Source organism: Ambystoma mexicanum, chromosome 6p, assembly GCF_040938575.1.
Source record: "Ambystoma mexicanum isolate Mex_15411 chromosome 6p, UKY_AmexF1_1, whole genome shotgun sequence".
NCBI lineage: Eukaryota > Metazoa > Chordata > Amphibia > Caudata > Ambystomatidae > Ambystoma > Ambystoma mexicanum.
The window spans coordinates 741,991,535-742,010,002 of NC_090935.1; the positions used below are offsets into that span (position 1 = coordinate 741,991,535).

General features: G+C 43.5%; 1 protein-coding gene across 2 annotated transcripts in view; it reads left to right on the plus strand.

Moving 5' to 3' along the window:
• Positions 1-18,468, plus strand: part of ADGRV1 (adhesion G protein-coupled receptor V1) — a 2,479,945-nt gene that overhangs the window by 928,073 nt on the left and 1,533,404 nt on the right. The window lies entirely within an intron of this gene.

The window sequence follows — 18,468 nt, forward strand, 5'->3', positions numbered from 1 at the left end:
TTCCTACTAAAAATTCTTGACCGAGCTGCATACCTACAGATTCAAGACTACCTCGAATCTAATAAACTCCTGGGTCTAAGGCATTCTGGGTTTCAGCCGCGACACGGAACCGAAACTGCCCTTATCGACCTCAAAACTCAGATTGAAGATTTAAGAGATAAGGGTAAACTTGCTTTACTACTTCTTCTTGATCTCTCTGCAGCTTTTGATCTCGTCAATCATCAAATACTGTGTCGACACCTTAAACTAGCTGCTCACTTCTCTGAAAAAGCCAATGCCTGGATCAGTTCATTCCTGGATAACAGATCAATGCGTGTCTTTTCCCCCCTAGCAGCAGCATCACCCTCACCCGTCACCTGCGGGGCACCTCAAGATTCTTGTGTCTCTCCCACATTGTACAACGTGTTCACAAAACCACTATTTGATATTTTGGACTATCTGGGTGTCATATATACCAATTATGCTGATGACACCCAGATACTCATTCCAATCTCAGGAGATTACGCCTCTGACTCTCTTTCTGTGAATGCCATCTACCAAGTCATCCAAGCCTGGATGGCGCAGCACGGACTCTGTCTGAATGACGAGAAGACAGAGCTCCTTATTCTCCTCTCTCCTCAAAAACTATCCAAACTGGCCCCTGCGTTCCAATCTTTCATCATTGACGGTAACATAATCAAAGCCTCTAAGACACTAAAACGCTAGGGATTTACATCGACTCGATTCTCTCCTTGGTCAGACAAACTAATGCAGTCTCTTCTTCAGCGGCATACACTTGTAAGATCATTACAGCCAGCCGCCCCTTCCTATCTCCAGCTAATTGTGTCACACTTGCCAGGTTGCTAGTTTTGTCAAAAATGGACTATTGTAATTCCCTTTATTTGGGCACCAACCGTTGTAACCTAAATAAGCTACAAATCATCCAAAATAATGCCATTAGAGCAGCACTCAACATCCCTAGGAACCAACACATTTCAGACGCCAGACGTAATCTACGCTGGCTATCGGTCCCTCAACGAATCACACTGAAAGCACTTGCCCTCACTCACATGTGCCTTTTGAACCAAGCACCCTGCTTCTTAGCCAACAGATTTGCCCTCCACAACACTAACAGACCCCGCAGAACTGCTCAGACCAACTGCCTTTCTATACCACGCTTCAACCTTCAAAGATCAGGCAGAGCCAGCTTCCCTGTAATGGCGGCTAAACTTTGGAATTCACTCCCTAACTTGCTTAGAGCTGAACCCTCCTTCCACAGATTCAAAAACATGGCCAAAGCTTGGCTAACCACCCAAGACCCATCATCTACGAGCCAACCACCCCCATGCGCTAGCCACCTGCCACCTGTAGTGGCCACCTGCCTCATTTCATGTACATAGGTTATCATCTTCTGCTCACCCTGCAACTGCATTATGTATATAACTGTAATCTAAAGTGTAATTTGTATATTGTATTTTGTAAACTTAAAGTGTAATTTTATAATGTTCCGTTTGCCTTTAACACGTGGTAACTAAATTACGTGCCAGGATGCCCAAGGGCCTGGTGCGCACTATAAATATAATAAATACAAATACAAATCGTAGCGCTGCAAAAGTTGGTATCATTTTACACTGCCTGCATGTCCTCACATGACCTTATGGAGAACACAAAGAAATTCTCTGTAATGGCAATGAATATGTCAAGAATTAAGTGTAAAGGGACATATTTAATGGACAGATGCTTGATCATTGTACCACCTCTGACTATCTTGTATTACAGTTCAAAGAAACGTTAACCTGGAATGACCAGATTGATAAACATTTATTTGAAAATATAATAAATAAGTAGTGGTATCTTCAGGTTTTTACCAAGGATTGTCCCGGTGGGACATATATTAAATATATTAAATATTTATAAAGCAAAAACAGTAGGGCTTTCGTGATTTGCCACTAGATTTTGGGAGCAAGCTGATTTCACCAATTACAAAGAAATTAACATATAGTTATTTTTCTTACATTGCCATGCCTACCCCTAGAGTGTTGGCTCTCTGGTTGAACACATGATAAGGCCCTATTAGCCCAATCCATTTGTGTGGTGCACTGTACTGGAATGAATACAATACCTTAGTTGAGTTATATGAAGCTTGACCTGCCTGAATTAGGACACACTCAAAGGTTGGATAGTCCATAGAGTGTACCATCGAATAGCAGGAAATTAATTACTAGGATTTCTTTAGATCAATGTGAAGACAGGGAAATAATTCACTTTGAAAATAATCATGGTAAAAGCCTTTTTGCCCATGACCCGAAGCACCAGAAAAATTGAACCCACTTTGAGCTGGGTCTTTTACCATTGGCATCTTTAAGTGGTACGTGGGACAGTAAGACATTAGTGGATTGATGTGCCGTTGCGGCTCTGGTCAGATGGAAACATCACTTCAAATAGATTTTTTTTGTGGCGCACTTTGTAAATCACAAACAGTGCTTAGTAAGACCTTTACTCTAGGCAATTGGCTTTGAACTTTTCACATTTATTTATGCTCAAGGATTTATCGATACATTATGTTTCTTGAGAAAAACACTTTATTTGAGAAAACGAACATTTTAAGATTGAGGAAAATGTAATGTTTCATATACAGATTCAGTGAGCTTGGGTGCTATGCTCTGAAATGCTGTACATTGTGACTAAATCTATTTAAAATGTTTTGCGAGCATTTTCTAGCGTTTTATGGATTATACATCTGAAATACAGTATTTCATGAGAATTATGATAAAAGAGCCGGCACAGCATGCCAGACTAAATCTGGGAATTTGAGATACAAAGAACAACAAAAGCTTTCTTTTTTATCCAGACACTGTATTTCTTATGATTACAATTCTTGAGATCCTTTTACAAGAAGTGGTCAAGGAGTGAAAATATTTTAAAGCCAACTATGGTGCGCTGACTTTCTCTTAATGTGACTTGCAAGGAGACAAGCCCCTGTTCCTAGGCAAACCCAAGTTGATATTAGGTGGTTTCTATAAATACAGTATCCCAAGAACTCCTCAGTGGATTTTATGATTACCTGAAGAAGAATGAACGATTAGACGGGTCATCGCTTTGATGCATTGATTATATTGCAATGAATATCAATGCAGTGGTACAGAGTTTGCTTTCTGTTTAGCATGGACTCCTCATATTGATCCGTAGAAATGTGAATCCTAACTTCCTAAAGAGAATTAAATATGTATCTGGTCTAACAAGAATCCTTTAGACACCCTTTAGAAACTTAATGCCGATACCCTTATATAAAAGGAGGTTAACGGATTGCAACATTGAGGAATACCCAATAGTTGTAGAGATTACTATAATCCAAGACTGTCTGGCTGATTCCATACTTAAGGAATTACGCCCTCTAGAAAAACAGTAGGAAGTTTACCTTTTGGAATGCCCCATGGGCCAAAAGCCTATAGCACTCTATCCAACTTCACCCTGAATGTTCTTCCCTACTGAGATAAAGTATGGCCTAGATTTGTGATTACTTCTTGCCCTCCTCATCTCTGTGCAGCCTTTATGAATCCTGGGTACTCCTCGGCGGGTCAAGGTGAGATAGTCAATGAATGATAGGATAGTGCCTACGACATTCTGGATCTTCGGTCTGAAGAGCAAATGTCCCTCACTTTCGAGCAATCTAGATAGGCAATCTCGATAACTTAAAGGGAAAATTTTAGTTGTGTGCAGCCGATACTCTGGGTCTTGAAAAACCAAATTAGAAATTGAGGGTCCACAAAAACAAACACTCCTTTGAACAATTGATCTTCAAGTTACACAACAGTTGAGCACTTCCACTTTCTAAATATTCCTTACCCGCAACCCTAAAAACTCGGAAAACGTTATGTTAATTTATCAAAGCAAATAATAGAAAACGCTTTGAAACTCTATCCTATACAAATCTTTGTGCAGTTTATGGTCTAATAAAGACATGTCTTAAACATGTACTCACATTAAGGCATATAGTTGACTAGGAAATGTGGTATTTGAGTTAACAAGATGTACCTTGACACCTCACCACCTTGCCGGCAGAAATGCCCATACGGCACCATGCCACACATCTGTAGCCCAGGCCTGGTTATTCAGGTGTTTTGAAAGCCGATGCCGGGCTAGATCAAAAGTATCACCATTATCACCCTTCCAGTGATTACTCTGGTTCAAGATTTAGGTCATGTAGAGGAGCAGGGTATGTACGCACTCAAGGGTGGTTCCTGGGCAATGGGGATCGAGTAGACGTAGTCGTGAGGTGCTCGAAGGTCAGTGGACTGGGGGTGTCAGAGCAAGTAGAGAAAGTGAGCACCAGGCCAGGGTAGGCCATATTACCCCTGCCCCCTTATGCCATAGTTGACTTGTGAGTGAAGCTATGAGTTCTGCATGAAGCATGAAGTGCCCAGCGCCGGTAGGGGTAGATTGTTCCCCCCTTAGGGGTGCCAATTTGCAGCCTGATGCTTACTTTGCAGCTCTCCCTTCAGCTCCTTACCTGCATCCTGTAATCTTGCTGTTGATGATTTCATTGGCAAAAGAGGACTGGTTTCCTGCTCCCTGTTTGTATCTGCTGAACTACTTCTGGGTTACATCTGGGTTACGTTGACAATGTACGCACTTTCTTTAGGGTGTCCATTCACCCGGGTATCCAGAGTAAATGGAAGACAGAGCTAAGGAATTCTGCAACTATATTTGCTCTGCTTCATTATTTTACTACTGTTATCCCCTGTTAAGAACAGACAGAGCTAAGGGCTTCCTCAAATATCTCTTCTCTGCCTGATTCGTTATCCCCTGTTAGACCCTGTTTGAGAATTGTTGCCCAAAACATGAATCAAACAATGCACACCAACAACATTCAAATTAAACTACAACACAGAAATCCACCCAAACCACTATTAACATACGTGTACAGTCTGCTCAGCCATCTCTCTGCACCTACACAGACTCAAGAAATCAATTAACTGACACACACTCCCCAGACATCCTCTTTCTATCAGGTAGGTAGGTAAATATTTATTTGGATTAACATGCATTGTCAACATAATTAAAAACATAACAATTAATCGTGAACATTCAGACTCCAATAGATGATCTACTAAAAGCCAACTTCACTGAGAATAAAAACATTCTATGCATCTATATTGGGTTTATGCAGTTTTTATCAGGCACCTTCCTCTCGGTGCTGCTCTTGCATAATAAAAACATCATATAACAAATCTTCCTTATTACTTGACATGAACATTGACATAGCGTTTGTACATGTCCTAATATTATTGAAGCCAATTTCTATCAGAGAAGCTTTATGTTAGTTCTGCTTGCATTGCACGGTGGTGTATTATGCAGATTAGATCATTGATCCCAGTGCCACTGATGGCTATTTCTCTATGCAACAGGCGCGGTCTCGCCAGTGCATTTTAGCCAGTTTGTGCCAGGGCTTATACGCGCTGCCAAGGTTAGAAGTTTTATGTTAGTTCTGCTCGCATTGCATGGCTGTGCTTTATGGGGATTATATAATTGATCATTGTCGCTCTGATGTGGTGATCATGGAATTGTTTAAGAACAGTGGAATTTTGTTGATTAGAACTGCCATTTAAGAATTGCCATTGAAGAACGGCCATTTAGGACTGCCATTTAAAGAGTAGAATCTAGTAATACTGCCGGATTCAGATACAATTTCGTATGCAGTGAATCACAACAAAGTATTTATGAGGGCCAAGCTCACAAAAGCTTTTTGATACATGGACTTTTTCAGTTTGTCTGACTTGTGTGGAACATGAACAGGGTCAATCTTGCCTATTTGATTATCCCAAGAGTATCATTAACATAACATAGTAGATAAACCTTTTCTCAATAAATGTTTATATTAATAAGTGGAGACGTACTGGTCTAATAGCACACAAAATACACAGAACATTTAATTGAAGGCTGAACAAGAACCAAATGCATGGTGTTGTAAGACATACATATTTGAGAAATTTTGACTCATATTTTTAGTACACATTGACTTAAAATAATAGGGTACCTACTGTTGTAAAAGAAGACAACAACAGGGGTCACAACAGTTAATACAATTTCTAGGCACAGGGCCTCATTACACGGATGGCGGTAGGGATTTACCGGTACCGGTAAAATACTGGTACCGGTAAATCCCTACCGCCTTACTACGAGGTCCCTTTGCGGGTTGGGGGATTTAACGCCTGCTTTTTGCAGGCGTTAAAATCCAACCCGCTAAGGGACCTCGGAGCTAATTACGGCACCGCAAAATTGCGCTGCCGTAATTAGCGCCTTCCCCATTCCCATAGAGCCCTATGGGGCATAAATGGGAATGGGGAAGGGAAATGGCGGAAGGGGGATTTACCGCCCCTCCAACCTTGGAATGGGGCGGTAAATCCCCTTTCCGCCAAGGCGGTGCCGGTATTTTACCGGCATGAGCCATGGCGCTAACAGCGCCATGGCTCCCCGCCTACCGTGTAATGAAGCCCACAGTGTTGGAACAATAGTAAACAGTGTTGACAAATGACACAGGGGGTGGAGTATGAAAAGTCTACACAGGTGTGTTTCGGCCGACACAGGCTACTGTATGGGCCTATCTTGCACGGGCCTTCATCAGGACGGAAAGACTTGTGGAAAGGCCTGTTCAGTGTGTGTGCTGCCTACAAAATGAAAAGCATGGGGCAGTTTCAGTATTTCAAAGTTGTAGAATAGGCAAGAAAGTATCATTATTTCTCTGTAAAATCAATGAATGCTTAATTTTTATTAGCGTGTTGTAACGAATAACTCTGCACGGTTCAAGAATTGGAAGGGGAAGGAAGGAAATCTATAGCGTATTAGATGTCCTCATTACGGGACTTCATACTTTCAACTGTTGAAGTCCAATCTATAAGATTAAAGCCTTTATCAGAGGTTGTCTACAACGATCGATAATGGTATCATAATTTTATCATGCCATGTTGTGTATCAATAATGGCTTACCTGTGCAAGCCACAGCGTTTTTATGAATTTGCAATGGCTAGTCAGTGTGTCCGCACTAGTTGCTGCCGCTGACGGTCGAGGACCTGTCTATGATTAACAGGCAGGAACCCTGTCGGGGTGCCTGTAAGGTTTAAAAAAAAATAATTTTAAATATCTGGGTGCCATCACAGAGTTCGGAAAAATTATGTACCTGTGCATGGAAAAATGATTTAAAAAAAAATATTTATACCTCAGCATCACCTTGGGCCTCATTCCGACCCAGGCGGTAAGTTACCGCCTGGGTCGTACCTTTACCACCATGGCGTAAACTACGTTTACGCCATGGTGGTTGGCGGACTTACCGCCCCATTCCGAGGTTGGCGGGGCGGTAAGTCCCCAATCCACATTTACCCTTCCCCATTCCCATTTTTGCCCCATAGGGCATAATGGGAGTGGGGAAGGCGTTAATTACGCCACCGTAAATTACGGTGGCGTAATTAACAACAAGGTCCCTTAGCGCCATGGATTTTAACACCTGCTAAAAGCAGGTGTTAAATCCTCCATGGCGCTAAGGGACCTCGGAATCAGGCGGTAAGGGTCGGCGCTGTTTACGCTGCCGTAAACCCCTTACCGCCTGGGTCGGAATGAGGCCCCTTGTCTTTTGATCAGGTGGTATATGCACAACTGGTGTTTGGTTGGTGGCACTGTGAATCACATCTGATTTTCGACTCGCTGAGGATATTTGTGTCTGTAGGAAAGGAAGGCATGACCAAGTTTGTGCTCATCCAATCCATACACGCATCATACACGCATCATAGTTGTGCCATACACCATCGATTAAGAATATAATATGTGGATTTATGGCAGCGTAATTACCTTGGTTGCACTGTCTCTGTTTTCAGGAAGCGGACGGCACCATGCGTGAACGCCGGGTATGGAAAGTCCTAAACCGCATTAGGATCCTACCTCATGGGTATCTGTAACAGATGATCAAAGATGCAGTGTTACAGTGAGTGGGTCCTATAGTAGCCCAAGATTGCGCCTGCCGGATGATCGCTTACCTCTAGCATTGTGATACTGGAGGCTGAGCCGCGCGGCTGTCTGGCTGCATGGAAAAGGTTCGTAGTCATGGCGACCGCTTGTATATATAGCACCTTTGATCGTCTGTTACAGATACCCACGAGGTGGAATCCTACCGCGGTTTAGGACTTACCTGTCCATACCTGCCGTTCAAGCATGGTGCCGTCTGCTTCCTGAAAACAGAGGCAAGTGCAACCAAGGTAATTACGCTGCCATAAATCCACGCATTATATCTTAATCGATTGTATATGGCACAACTATTATGCGTGTATGGATTGGATGAGCACAAACTTGGTCATGCCTTCCTTTCCTACAGACACGAATATCCCTAGTGTGTCGAAAATCAGCTGTGATTCACAATGCCGCCAACCAGACACCAGTTGTGCATGTACCACCTGATCAAGAGACAAGGTGACGCTGAGGTATAAATCATTTTTTTAACATTTTTTTTCCATGCACAGGGACATAATTCATCCGAACTCTGTGACGGCTTTAAACCTTACAGGCACCCCGACAGGGTTCCTGCCCATTAATCATAGACGGGTCCTCGACTGTCAGTGGCAGCAACTAGTGTGGACACACTGTCTAGCCATTGCAAATTCATAAACACGCTGTGGCTAAGCCTTTCCACAAGTTGTTCCGTCCTGATGAATGCCTGTGCAAGATTGGCCCATACAGTAGCCTGTGAGGGCTGAAACACACCAGTGCAGACTTTTCATACTCCACCCCCTGTATCATTAGTCAACACTGTTTACTATTGTTCCAACACTGTGTCTAGAAATTGTATTAACTGTTGTGACCCCTGTTGTTGTCTCCTTTTACAACAGTAGGTACCATATTATTTTAAGTCGATGCATACTAAAAATGTGAGCCAAAATTTCTCAAATATGTATGTCTTACAACACCATGCATTTGGTTCATGTTCAGCCATCAATGAAATGTTATGTGTATTTTGTGTGCTATTAGACCAGTAGGTCTCCAATTTTGAAAATAAACATTTATTGAAAAAAGGTTTGTCTATTATGTTATATTAACGATACTCTTGGGATTATTGAATAGGCAAGACTGACCCTGTTCATTTGTTCATTGACCATAGAACCCTCCTGGGCAGAATAGGGTCCCACCCAGGAGCCCTTGCATATTTAATTGACTTGCTTGGAACTACAGTTCCCAGCGCCACCCACAGCTGTTTTTCTAGGTTACAGGATGGTTAGTGCTGGTGCATTTTAGCCGGGTTGTGCCGGTTTGTATCTGGCCATTTGGCAATTCGAGAGGGAACTCTGATGCACACAGGTAACTTTTCCTTTCTGCAGTTTGTTTGTTCTGGCTTGAGTGATTATGTCAGGATGTTGAAGAAGCCCGCATGGGTGTTATTGGAACGTCGCTAGCATGTTTTGGTAAGAACACAAATTTTGTTGCCACTTCCCATCCTGAGTCTAGACGAGTGACAAGTATACTAGGTCTCTATTTATCCATGGAGTTTCTATCCATGTGTCTATGCATGTTCTTTACATGTGTCCAGCCTGTCTTCATGTATTAAGACAAATCAAATACTTATTAAGTGTGTGCTGCTTAACACACGTTCTTTAGTTAAGCATGCCACAGATTTTGCAGATTCATGGGATTTTTGCCATCTCAGAAACATGGTTCCACAATGCTGCTGGCCCGTCACTTGCTTTGGCTGTTACCGCAGGGTTCAATGTTGTTTGTGCAGATAGCAATGGCAGCACAAGGGGGGAATTGCTCTGATTATTAGGTCATCACTTGATGTCCATGAGGTTGAGACACAAGGCCCTTATGCTGTGAAGTCACCCATGTCAAAATACAAACGGACCCGAACACCACTATTAACCTGATACTACTCTGCAGACCTCCCATACACATGGTTGATTTTCATGACCAACTTTTGGCAATGTTGCTTCTGATATTTAAACCTACCTCTAAATTCATCCTCTCAGGTGAATTCAATCACTGGTTATCTAACATTGAGGATTCTACAGTGCTATCTACTGAATCATCTCTTGTGGATTTAAGGTTTTGCCAACAGATTCGGGAGCCAACTCATATTAAGGGGAATATTCCCAGTGCTTTAAGTGGGCCGGGGCCTGCCGGGGCTGGGCCCCGGCAGTCTCCAGAAAGTGGGGCTGAGCCGGGGCCCCCCGTCCCACACAACATTGGTGGGATGCATTATCCCGCCGCAGCCGCGACGGGAGATGCGCCCGTCATTATGTCGGCCAAGCTGACAGAAGTGCCAGCCAGCCAGAGCGACGCTGAGGCTGGCGGCACTTCTGTCAGTTAGTGTAACTCCCTCTGATGACCCCTCATCAGGGTCATCAGAGGAAGTTACTGTCCCTTTGTTTTCCCTCCCCAGGTCACTGACCCCTGCGGGCTCCGTGATCTAATATGCAGATTAAATCACGGAGCCCGTGGGGTCGCAGAGGGTGAAAGACGCCTCGGGCTCAGTGATCTATGTGCTCTGAGCAGATAGATCACAGAGCCCGAGGTGCTTTCTCCGTCGGCAAAGTTTTATAAAAGATGCCTTGAACTGTGTACGTTTCAAGCCATCTTTTATAAAGGTAGAGATATTTCTATGTTTATAAAAGACGGCTTGAAACGTGCACAATTCAAGGCATCTTTTATAAAGCTTTGTCGACGGACAAAGCCACCTTGCGGTTTGTTTTATCCGTCATCAACGCTTCATAAAAGATGCCTTGAATTGTTTACGTGTCAAGCCATCTTTTAGAAACATAGAGACATGTTACAAATATCTATGTTTATAAAAGGTGGCTTGAAAAGTACACAAACCATAGTAAGGTAAGCACACAAGTGTGCGTAACTTACTATGGTTTGTGCACTTTTCAAGCCACCTTTTATAAACATAGAAATATGTAACATTGCTATGTTTATAAAATATGGCTTGAAAAGTACACACACCATAGTAGTACGCATACAAACATATAAATGCTCACATACATTTATATATTTGTTTGCACACCTTACTATGATTTGTGCACTTTTAAGCCACGCCCACAATGAAAGCCACGCCCCCAAACGAGGCCCCCCCCTCAATTTCTTACCCCACTTAAAGCACTGAATATTCCTCATTGGTTAGCCAGTTCTAACACTGAAATTGAGGGACTAGACATCTTGCCATGTCCTTGGTCTGACCATAGTTTCATCCATTTTGAGATTAGTACATCTGCACGTGTAAAGAAGTACAGACCACCTACCATTACCATAGTTTCTCGGAATGCTCGCTCGTTGACAGCAGAAGCCATAAAGCCACTTATTGCCCCGTAATCTGTATGGTTATGAGACTTCCAGTGATTTGGCATTGGCATATCAGACTTCGATGTCCAAGGCCACCATTGATCAAATTGCTCCACTTAAAACTCGTATCCTGCCAGTGAAAAGTCCAAACCCTGGTATTCACTGGAGGTGCACGACCTGAAAATAATTAAATGCAAGGCTCATAGTACTTGGACCAAGGCTAAAACGCAGGAGAACAGGGAAGCATATGCTATTGCAGCTAAAAAATATAATCACTCGATTATCGAAGCAAAGAAATCAGATTATCATACATGCATCAAAAATGCAGAGTCTAACACCTGCAAACTCTATCAAATCTTAGGAAAATTAGAAAATGTGGTGGCTCGTGAGGCAAAACTATTTAAAGATTGAGCATAGTGCATGTCCATTCAGCACGCAATGTCAATAAGGTGCAGAATATTAGGGAGAGCATCAGGGAAACTCTTAAACTGACTGCAGACATTGGATTGCCAGAAGAGGAACAAATCTGGCTCTATCCCTCACTACTAGGCCCAACCGCATATTGGAACCTTTTGGATTTAGATCAGTAACCAAAGTGGAGGTTGCAGATGTAATCTCACTGCTCAAACCAATCGCCTCTAAAGGTTGATGACTGTCCAGCAATCTTGGTCAAGGCTTGTGCATCATCATTGGTCCCGCTTATCTCAAAGTTTATCATTTACCCCTTTCCTCGGAGATATATGTGCCAGATCTTATCAAAACAAGCTTGGATGCTACTAAAAAAGCCTATCTTAGATCCTAATATTGCCATGAACTATAGACCAATTATTATTGCTGAAGATAGTAGATCATGCTGCATATCTTCAGGTCCTGGAACACCTTGCCAACCAAAGCATCTTGAGTAAGTGTCAGTCTGGATTTAGACCAGCGCATAGCAATGAAACAGCTATGTTAGATTTGAAAGCCAACATCCTGCAAAGTATGAACAAGGGTGGGATTGTCTTACTAATGCTATTGGACTTGTTAGCTTCTTTTGACCTAGTGGACCATACCATCTTTCTTGATAGATTACTAAACTCTGCAAATGTCTCACTCTCAGCAGCAAAATGGGTGAAATCCTTTCTGTCTGATCATTCAGCCAGGGTGTTTCATGGTGCAGGTGGAGCAGAAGCTGTTAAGGTGCCATAATGGGTAGCACAGTGAGCTTGCATATCTCCTATTCTATATAACATCTTCACAAAGCTTCTCTTTGAGCTATTGGATACTAAGGACATCACATATACCAACTACACCGATGACACTAAGTGCCCTATTGCAATGTCCGGGGATTACGGCAAGGATACTAAAATCATCAGTGCGGTCTATTTCTATATCCAACAGTAGATGGCTTGCAACGGCTACACCTTGAATGATTTTAAAATAGAATTAATGTTAGTTGGTACAGCTAGTTGAATCAAAAATCTAGGATGTGAATATAGGAACTTTGTTATAGCTGGATGCACTATTACCACGCTGGAGAAAGTAAAACCCTTCGTGGTTTACTTAGATTCAGAGCTGAGCATGAAGAACCATGTGATTAACATATTATCCACGCCAGCATGCTGCTGGTCCAAATTTGACCCATCTTGACCAAGAACTGTTGCTCGTCGCTGGCAAGAGCAATCATTGGAGCTAAGCTGGACTATTGTCGAAGCTTGCTATATGGAATAAACAGGGGAGAAATAGCTCAAGTACAGGTAATCCAGAATAGCGCTGTACGGGTGATTGAAGGTTTAAGCAGAAGAGATCATATCCCTGATGCTAGGCGGTCACTCTACTAGTTACCTGCCGGAGCAAGGATTTCTTTCAGACTTCTTACCCTTATGCATAACTGCCTATTTGTCAATGGTCCAAGCTACCTATTTGAAAGGGTCTTGTGGTTACCCATATGAAGAACACTGAGGTCCAATTTGATCAATTTGCTGTCTGTGCCAAGAGCCAAACTAACCTTAGTGAGTCAATGTGCCTTTGTTGTAGCAGCGCCCAAGCTCTAGAGCACTCTGCCTGCAGATTTGAGGGGCTACTGCTCTCTAGCCTTGTTTAAACAAGCTCTGGAAACTGACCTTTTTGGCTAATTACATTGGGATTAAATTGGTCAATCCAAAGGTCTTTCTGTACAGGTTTGATGGATGTGTGTCTGTTGTGTGTATTCGTTCGTTTTTTGTTGAGCGCCCTTATGCCGAAGAGCTTGTATGGTTGGCGCTATACAAATAATAAATGCATACAAATACATAAATAAATGGCTCAAAGCCCATCACATACCTATTTTCCCTGATATGCTTGCACAACACTATGGGCCTCATTACGACCCAGGCGGTAAGGGGTTTACGCCAGCGTAAACATCGCCGACCCTTACCGCCTGAGTACGAGATCCCTTAGCGCCATGGCGGATCTAACACCTGCTTTTAGCAGGTGTAAAAATCCATGGCGCTAAGGGACCTTGATGTTAATTACGCCACCGTAATTTACGGTGGCGTAATTAACGCCTTCCCCACTCCCATTATGCCCTATGGGGCAAAAATGGGAATGGGGAAGGGTAAATGGGGATTGGGGACTTACCGCCCCGCCAAGGTCGGAATGGGGCGGTAAGTCCGCCAACCCCCATGGCGGAGTTGGCAACTTAGCACCATGGTCCATGGTGCCAATAGCGCCATGGACCTCCGCCAAGGTCGTAATGAGGCCCAATGTCTTCTAGCACAGAGACCGCCCACACAAACAAGGTAGTGGCAAATACAAAGATATACTCACACTTAACAACCCCACACCCCCTAAACTCCCATACACTTCCTCCAAAGCTCTTTCTCACCTGGTCCCCTCCATCACAACCACACCCCATCTTTATCCACCTCATTTACGGCCCCCAAAACACAATCCCAACCTCCAGACTAACTGGACTGACTTCACAACTAACAACCACTTCTCTACTTGCATCAATATCTACCTTTGGCGATTTCAACCCTGGTATCTCCCATCCAGAAACCAATACCATACTGAACAATTTCCTAACTCCACTCTCCCCCTATGACCTCACACAATGTATCACCTACTTCACACACATAGCTGGCAGCACCCTTGCATTTTGATTTCAAGAAAAAAAATCATGTCTCTATGGAAAATCGAATTGGTGTGTCATGGTCTGACCACTTTACAATCCTCTCTACGCTCACTTTACCCCACAATATCACCCCATCTGACACACACAAACCTTTTATTCACAGCCAGACAAACAAATCACATCATAGACACAGCCTTAGCACCACTCATACCCCTGACTCCCAATACAAACAACCCTCCACTCTTCTCAACAATTACGACACCATAATCACACAAGCACTTGACAATATTTCCCCCTTAAATCACACAAAAAACATAACTATGACCATAAGCCATGGCTCAACAGTTCCCTCCTCGCTATCAAGCAGAAATCCAGATGCCTAAAAAGAGCCTGTGCAAGGAAGCCCCGCCCCGCCACAAGCAACTCTCTCAACCACGCCGCAAAAAATACAAGACAGCCTTACCCAGAGCCAATGGCACCAACTTACTCCAGTAACTGTAGTCCGCCACATATCACACACAAAAACTAATAAACACCATCAAATCCCTTTCCAAACCTAATTCACCCCAGTATGCAACTCCCTCATGGACTACTTCAACTCTAAAATACACAACAAAAGGCAAGCCTTCCGCTCTGCTCTCTCACTCGCACTCCCAAACATTCCACACATGGCACACCTTCCACCTCATTGACGCGGACAACCTCATTGGCTAAACAAAACCTGTACTCTTCCTGGATGATGCTGGCCCACCTCAAGCCACACCGATTGGCATCGCCACCCTCTCTCCGCGCTTGCTCAACATCATTAACTCCTGCCACTGCACCTCAAAATAAAATGTCTCAACCCCACACCCCCGGAAAACTACTAACCCATTACTTTCCTCCAATACATTGCCAGAATTATGGAACGCTTAGTGTGAAGGTATCATGAAGCAAGACACAGACAACAGATTCAAAGTTCAAAATAAAATGGTTTATTAAAGCAAAAGTCAGGATGGTGGAAGGCCTAACTTGCCCAATGCTAAGGTGGGATTTCCCTACCTGAATGAAGCTAAGGAAAGACTGAGTCAAAGAGTTCAACTTAAAAGTCTGTCTGTGTCCAAAACTTATCCTTGCCCTCACAACTAAAGCTAAACAATGTGTAGAGATGTCAATAATCAAAGAAATGGTGATCAACCTAAGGTTCCGAGCTTCTTCAGCTCTTAACTTCTTCTTCAGCTCCCCTTTGCCAAGTTCAAGAAAGTTCCACAAAAGTCTCAAGGTTATCTCTCCCAAGTTCAATCACAAGTTCCATACATTCCTTGGGGTTCCCTTCCTCAAGTTCAAGGCAGCAGAGTTCAAAAGAAAAGGGGTCTTGAGGCTCCATCCTCAACACAGCATTTGCAGTTCACCAAATCTCAGGGTTCCCTTCCCCAAGACTTCAATGTAGTAACTGATACTGATCTCAGTCTTTCAATGCTTAACACAACTCCAGGCAAACTTGACAGTACATGAACAGTGCGTCTCCTTAGTTTGTTTCACAATGCCTTTGGCTTTCACAATTCAGGGCTCCGTGGTCTAGGCGCCGTTGTCAGACCACACGGTCCACTGATCACAGGTCACGCAACCAGGAACCCTAGGCTCTTCAGCCCACAAAGGTTGTTCAGTATTTGCCCCTGTGTACAGATTCATATTCACTTAGCTTCTCTTTGGCAGCCTCTTGGCTTTGTATGCAAGTTCGCACTCTCCCGGCTTCCCCTGGACAGCCTCTTGGCTTTGCCATCATGTGTCACACATCTCATGCCAGTCTTTGGCCTTGCCACACTGTTTCCATTCATAAAGTTCACTTTGAAGTGGTCCTATGTCTCCCCCACCTTTCTGTCACACTCTTTCACACTTGTACTCTTTTTCTGTGGGTTGCTTTCAAATGGGCACTTTCCTTTTGGCTTTCATCAGCTATTAGATTTGTCCATAAAGGTTCATTCAGATTGCTACAGAATCTATGTACTTTAGCTTGGTTTCAAGTATTCATTCAGTTTGGCATTCAATGTGCGTGATTTAACTTTGCTTTGAGATTTCATTCTATTCAGGATACAATATGCATCATTTAACTTTACTTCAAGTTTTCATTCAGTTCGGTATTCAATATGCATCATACAGCACTTTGGTCTCCCTTCTTACACCTGCAACCACTTGACAGGTTGCAGGTGTGCACTCTCAATTGAGCTTGCCTGACTATAGTTAGAGGGACATGCCTGACCTTCAAAGTACTCTGCAGGCATCTTCTTCATTCCAGTACCATAGTAGTGAAATTAGGTTTTAGTGTTCAATCCTCTCAGTTGCCTCTTCCTCGCCCCAAGACTGTCAGATGTAAAATGTGGGGAAATGAGGCTGGGGGAGGGTTATGTTGGTCTTCATTAGGGAAAGGGGGATACCATGTCTCGCCTGTGGGCACTCCACTCCAAATCCCCAAGGACCCTCCACCCAGACAATCCTCCCTTTCTTCTCCACCCCCATGGTGAGGATCCAAAAGTGGTAGCCTTTCCCTGGCCACCCGAGAGTAGGATCTAGGGGAGTAGGAGTTAGGATAATCTCAGGCTTCTCACATTAGTCACTACCCAACTGCAACAACACATCACCACAAACCTCCTCAACTCCTTCCAATCTGGAATTCAACCTAGACACAGCACTGAGATTGCTAGGCTTCACATCCTCGATGACCTCCGCAACATCACTGATAAAGGACACATAGCACTACTTGTACTCCTCAACTTCTCTGCAGCCTTCAACACTGTTTAGATGGATATCCAAAATCAGCCCTGGTGGGAGGATTTTTGGAGACACCCCTATTATGGTGAACAAGATAGACACTGAGAGGTTAGCCAAACCCAATAAAGGTGAGGCAGCAGAGCGGTCAAGCCTTAGTCTCAGGAAGGGTGTGAGAGTGGTCTAGGGCTACAATGAGTCCACAAAGTGCAACACCATTAATCCAAGTTAGGCAGTAAGTACATGAAAATACAAATATGTATTAGGCCATTAGTTTACACAGTAAGCCAATACAAATTGAAGGAGAAAATTGCCACACAAACCTCTATGAAACATATACACACACCCACCCTTAGGAGAAATAGAACTGCATATGAATCAATTACCAGTGCAACCCAGGTGAGTATTTCAAATAGGCAGAACCCTATAGAATCAACACAAAACAGCATGCCCTCAATCTTGGAACATCCAACCATTATGCCCTGAAGTCACCAGTTCCAAAGTATATACTTCTTCAGGTAGGTTTATATATAGATTTTCATTGTCAGTGGTTATAATAAAGAGTTCCTTGCCAAAGTTAGATAAAAGTTCAAAGTAAAGTTCAGTTGAGTACTCAACTCAATCCAACACACTAGGATAGGTTTAGGCTAGGATCCTTAATCCAGGTTCCACCACCAAAGGTCAGGTCCGAGTGAGTTAGGGTCAGGACTGTACACCGTAGTTACGCTATGGTAGTCAGGGGGGAAGCAGCAGGTATATAGACTTAACCCCCTGTCCCAGAGTCTCCCAGATACCCTGGTTTGAAGGTCAAGAGTTGGTCCCAGTATTGTTCTTCTGTCTTTTTTCATACAGCGAGGGTCGTCTAGACATTTAGACAGAAGAGATACTTTGTTTCACAGGATTTAGATTTGGTGGGTCACAGTACTTAGGAATCGGTTCCAGACAGCTTCCAGTTGAAAGCCTTAACAGAGACAACTGAAATATTCTGCAGGAGAGATGGCCACGGGACACCTCAGGGGCACGAAGAACACAAGATGCAATGAAGGTCACCAAGGTCAGGTGGCAATAGGTGACCTTACAGTGGCCAACACAAGAGCAGCCGCAAGCACAGCTTCCTTTAGAGTGAGACAGCTGAAAATGCAGGAGCAGGCAACTTGTGCCAGAAGATGAAGATCTGCTAAGTTTCAAGGCCCTACTCAGATTGATGAGGGCTTGTAGCAAGGTAGCCCAGGAGAGAGCTGGCCAGTCCACTAGTTGATCCAGGGACACTTCCGAAGGCTCAGCAGGCACGGATTCTTGAGCAGGGGCCACGACTGGTTGTTCCCACTGGTCCA